This window comes from Cupressus sempervirens, chromosome 11 (assembly GCF_028749045.1).
Source record: "Cupressus sempervirens isolate cs-2001-9-10 chromosome 11, ASM2874904v1, whole genome shotgun sequence".
Classification (NCBI taxonomy): Eukaryota; Viridiplantae; Streptophyta; class Pinopsida; order Cupressales; family Cupressaceae; genus Cupressus; species Cupressus sempervirens.
In genome coordinates, this window is record NC_143128.1 from 816,328,007 (window position 1) to 816,334,272 (window position 6,266).

Sequence of the window (6,266 nt, forward strand, 5' to 3'; positions counted from 1 at the left end):
TATCCTAGTTAAATTGGTCTAGTTTTTGATTATCTAGGTTTATTACAAATTCCTATACAACAACTATTAGATTAGGTACAATAAAATGAACAATTAGTTGTTCCTAGCTCATAGGATCAAATACAAAATTTCAAGGTGATAAAATTACATATGCAGATGCATCACTTGCATGCCAGGCATGAAGTGCATTCCACAACTTATGATGAATGGTTGGATATAAAGGTTCCATTCACTAGCCCAACAATGAAAGCCATGGATGTAACCATGCTTGTATTGGCATAGTCTCCCTATGAGGATCCCAAGTATCTATTTTTGCTATTAATTTGGGCATCCTATATGATCCAAAATGTTATAACATAATAATCTGGTAGTAACTTCTCCCATGTCTCTAGAAAATGTAGCATAGGTTCAGGTTCCCTTGGCTCTTAGGAATTTGTAGCAGCTATTCTCATTGCTGAAAGAATATGTTGACATTTGGCTAATGAAGATATATAATTGTTGTCATTTATGGCAACACATGATGTACATGGTTACATGAAACCTCAAAAATAAAGACACTTAGCTTTTGGTACTAAGAAATCTATCTAAGTATGAATTTGGTTTACAATAGTGTATTTTTTTGTATGTAACTTGTTATTGATGTCATATTATGGCCAGCGAAGTTAGATGGAGATAGTATATATGTTGACTATGACATGTATAACCTCAAACATTAGTACACTTTGTACAAAAAAGAGATATTTATGTTTTACCAATGAAATAGGATAACTAAATTAAAGGAAATGAATTATTTTGTTTACAAAATTATTACTTGACCAATTAGGGATGACATCGTAGATGTTCTAAGTTGGAAAAGTTTATTTTTGTCTTACCCAACCCAACAATAATTTGTGAAAAGGCATTGTATTTATGCAAAGGACATCTTGCAAAGAGAAGTGTAGTATTGTGTGCTATTGTGATATGTGAACTTTCTATGAAACAATATATGTGAAGTTGATTTTGTGATCCAAGATCGAGTTGAGGAAGAAACTATATTCCTAAAGACTAATTCATTTTTTGGGTAGTGATATCTTCTTGTAATTGGAAGTGCATGTTTGGTCAATGGGCTCAACTTGCATCTACTGTACTTCAACTCTTAATAGGGTTGGAATCTCCTAACAAGGATTCAAAGTCTCCTAACAGGGACTCTCTATACTAAATTTTCTTGTTGACTCCTTATAGGGTTCATCCTCTAACAAGGAACATACATATCAGTATATTATCTAGCAGGTATCACCCCCATTGGGGTTTTCCCTTAGCCAGGGTTTCCCTAGTTAACAAAATATGGTGTTATGAGTTATCTATGTGCATGGTTATTGTTACCATTTAGCATTACTTTTTAACTTTGTTATGTATGGTTTAAAGTAATAAACAATATCCAATTGGTGACTAATGTTTGTAGATTACTAATTCAACACCCCCCCCCCCCCTCATTAATTTATATTTCTAACAATTGGTATTAGAGTGTTGACGATCTGATTGAAATGATCATTATTGAAGAAGGGAGATTGTTGATAAAGAATGTTTTCAATCATTGTTTTGTCACTAATGTCAAACTTGCTATTTGCTAGAATGATAATTGCTTATAAGATCTAAGTACTATCACTTAGTTTATTGAATAAGATGATTTAATCAATAAGATGTAACAAAAGAACCTAAAGGAAAGGTTGAGTTATGGTTTTATAATGGAGTATAAGGATCAGTTAAGACAACATAAAATGATGTATTGCTAATCCATTTGAAGATATAGAGGTTGATCAAATTTAGAAACTCTAAAAGAATAAGTTGTAATAAAGTTATCTGCAAAGCCTAACTAAATATATTAATGGTTGATGAGAACAGTAGTTTATGTTGAGAAAATTATCAGTAAGTGCCAAGAAAATGTAAAATCTAGAGTGTGCTAAGTGAAATAGAAGGAACTGAGAAAGTTCAGGTGCCAAGCTAGATAGAATGTAATAGGTGTTGAGCATTAGACAAACTTAGTTGATATCGAGTGAATCCATAGTTAGTGCCGAGTAACACAGTATGTGTTGAGCATTAGAAATTCAATAGTACCAAGCTATTGCATTATTTGAAAAGTCAAAGACTCACAAGATTTGAGCTAACAAGTTTGTTACCTTGAATTTTGTGAACCAGATGGAGGATAAGAATGATGAGTTGGTGGCATAGAATTTTAAGTCAAACCATTGTTGGGAGAATACAGGTGGATTCTAAATGATGTTTCTAGAAGAAACAAGATTAAGGGTAGATTCATTGAATCTTACCTAATCTATTCAAACCAAAATTAAGAGTAGAAATATTAGAGTCAGAAAAGTATTCCAAACTTTTACTTAAGGAGTTATAGGTCAAGAAGAAAAAGAGGTTGGTTGGAGAGAGTATGTGGTTTCAAGGAGAAGGCATCAAGAATGAGAAAAAGAGTACAGAGACTCTACTTCTATAAGTGGTTATAAAGGATATTGCATTGGTAAAATGAACATGGAGACTCAAGGAGACAAAGCTTGAAAGAAGGACAAGCTGTTAGAGCTGCAGAGACTGAAGGCCAAGAAAATTTGTGAGCTAAACTAAGATCTAAAATCTGCAAGTTATGTAGTGAGTTGTATTAGATCAAAAGCCCTTATTATTACTCTCTAACAATTATATTTGTTAGGGTAAAATCCTATGGAATTAGGTTGGTTTAACAACCATTTTGTAAATCATTTAATAAGGTGACATTCCAAGTGAATGTTCTAAAGTTCTTTAACTAGGCTCACTTATAAGAAGGTGGTTGAAATCCTTTAACCAGGTCACATTCAACAGTCTGTTGTAGCCTTTAACAAGGCATGCTTTTCATAGGGCATCACTTCAAAAGAGTAAGAATTGAGTAGCGCATTACTGGTGGTTTTTTCCAAATTAGGCTTCCACATAAATCATTGTGTTATGTGTTGATCTTTCATGTCTTATTCCTGCATGTTAATTTTTAGGTAACTTGCTAATAAGAATGTTTAGCTTGGATGCATGGTTAGTTTAAATGGGCTCACTATACTTAGTGAAAAGGCTTTAATAGGACATTTAGACCTTGAATAATTGATTCACCCACTCCCCCCACCTCTTAGTTATTCTAAAGTATTTGTAACAATTGGTATCAAAGCTATCTAATGATTTGGTTTAAAGGTACTAGAAGCAGAAAGATCAAGATGTCCAAGAGAGAAGTTCCCAAGCTCAATAGAGATAACTTCACTGCATGGCAAAGTTTAATGAAGCTACACCTTGGATCAATAGGTGATCATGCACAAACCTCAATTGAAGTAGAATATGTTGATCTAGCTAGTGTTCCTACTATAGAAGATATGAAGAAAAAGAAGGAGCACAATCAGTCAATGTTGGAGATTGCCTCTACCCTCAACTATGCCAAATTTGATGAAATCAAGGGATGTAACACTACATTCAAGATGTTGAAAGCCTTGATAGATATTTATGGAGGAGATTAGAATGTTCAAAGAGAAAAAAGAGAAAGCCTTAGAGGAAAGTTTAATGACATGAGAATGAAGGAAGGTGAGAACATTACTCAATATGCCTCTAGAATAAGGGAAGTAGTTAGTGCAATAAGAAGTTTGGGTGGTCATTTAGATGAAGAAACTATTAATAGCAAATTATTAAGAACGTTGCTTTCCATCTATGCTATTAGAGTACTATCCATCTGAGAGTTAAGATGCATACTAGGAAACAAGCTAACTCTTAAAGGTATAGTGGGGAGACTCACTGCATTTGAGTTATCCAACTTTGATAACTAAAAACCTAAGAATCTTGATTTTTCTTTCAAGGCCAAGTTGTTGTTAAAAGACACAGAAAAGGTGAAAACAAAGAAGAAGAAGAGAAAGGTAAAATATGCATCCAGTGATAGCAGCATAGATGAAGAAGATGTGGAACAATTGGAAGTATTGTTGGCCAGAAGATTTCATAGAGGCAAAGGTAAATTCAAAGGTAAGCTGCCTATCATATGTTTCAATTGTAATGAAGTAGGACATATTGTAGCAAGATGCACATAGAAAAAGAACTACAGAGAAGGCAACAAGAACAAGAAAAAAAGAGAAAATGATAGCAAAGATTAAAAAGACAAAGGCAAAAAGTGCTTCATTGTTGAAGAAGAGGATTCTGATAAAAATGATGATGAGGTAGTCTACGTAGCTATGAAGGATGAGTTAGATGAAGATAAGGAAACAACATTGGTAACCTATGTAAACAAGAATGACAAATGGATCATACATAGTGGGTGCTCACATCACATGACATGAGACAAAAGTAAGTTTGTTACCTTTACTTAGTATGATGGAAATAGTGTTAGATTTGAAAATGATGCTCCATGTCTAATCAAAGGAAAAGGTTCCATTAAGCTTACAAAGAAAATTTCATGTGATAATGCATATTATGTTGAATGATTGAACTACAATATGCTGAGTGTGTCATAGCTAGGCAATGTAGGTGTAAAGTAAAATTTGGAAACAAAACTACCAAAATCTATGACACTGATGGAAATCTAATAGGAAAAGGAGACCAAACTAGGAGTAATCTATTTTACCTAGATATGGAGGATGCTACCTATCTTATTGTAAGAGCTGATAGGCAACTATAGCATAAAAGGCTATGTCATCTCAACTTTGATAATTTGATTGGTATCAACAAAATGAAGAAAGTTAGAGGTTTACCTAAATTGAAGAGGCCTGAAAAATACAATCTAAAAATAGTTTCAGCTAGGAAAGATGACCAAGTCAAGTTTCAAAAGAAAAACCTATACTTCCAAAGAAGTATTAGAGTTTGTCCATATGGATTTATGTGGCCCAATAAAAGTGAAAAGCTACAAAGGAGATAGATATATAATGCTATTTGTAGATGACTATTCTAGGTTGATGATGTTGACATTAAGTCAAGTTTGCTATTAGTGACAACACTTATTTAGATTCTATATGGCTACTAAGCTCATTAAACAGTCTGCAGTGTTTACCATGTAATTCAATAGCCATTGAGCTTTATAGTTCCTACTGAGCATCCCAGTGGTTTCCAAGTGAACTCAGGCAATTTGAAGTCCAACAATTCAACCCAAGTAGTTTAGTGGTTACCAAGCTTCATAGTTCAAACTGAGCTAGAAGTTCATGTGAAGTAAAGTGAGTGTTAACTGAGCTATGTGATGATCAATGTTTACCAAGTGTAGTCATGGTAAACAAGTAATTTAGTTTCTAACAAGTTACACCGTATCTACCAAGTCACTAGTGCAGATCAAGTTTGAGACTACTCTGAGATGATTAGTATGGACGAAGCTTCTACTTCTACCAAATGGATGACAATGCTAAGTAATGATAGTGGATGTCATGTATTAGAACTTCACCAAGTCAGTCTTCAAAACTCGAGTGTCTTCATTTGAGCCGACTTTGTAATATTAGTGTTAACTTGTATATTGGCCAAATTCGTAATTTTGTAAATTGGATTGATATGTATGTAATAGATTGTATCATATCCAAATATATATGAAGGTATGTATGGAAAATAAGTAAAAGTGAAGAATATGTAAGAAGCATGCAAATGTGAGTCAATAGAAAAGTGTATTGTAAGGCCATATTAGCAAAGGAGTAGCAGAGTCATATCTATCACATAAAGGTGATCAGTACTTCAAAGAATCTCTATTAGAAAATTAGTTGTAAGTTAGAGATCTACTATTTCATTCTAATAGGTGAACCAGTCCAAATCCTCTAACAAGGTAGACTTAATAGTCTTTTGTCAAATCTCTTTATCAAGTGCATACTTTATTTTATCTTTGTAAAACCTCTAACAAGGTGGACATAGTAGTCCTAATTTCTTCTAACAGGGTAGATCATTAGAAGTGATCATTGTAAGCCTTAACAGGCCAACTTTATGCGACAGTATCAAAGTTTTGTGGGTATCATCCCCACCCTAGTTTTACTTTCTATTTGGAAGGTTTATGGGTCACCAAATTATTGTGTTCATATACCATGAATGTTTATGTTTTTAGTTTCTCATGCATACAATTAGATTTTATTTAATGAATTAAATGGTTATTGGATTATTGCAATCAAAATCTATATTTTCAACAATTGATATCATAGCTTTTGTGGTTCTTAGGATAAAGCTTGATAGCTTGAGCAAAGATCAAGGACAATGGATATATTTAGACTTGATAAGGAAATTGACAATGAAAAGCTAGATCTAGAAATAGCCATTGAACAACTCAAGAAAGC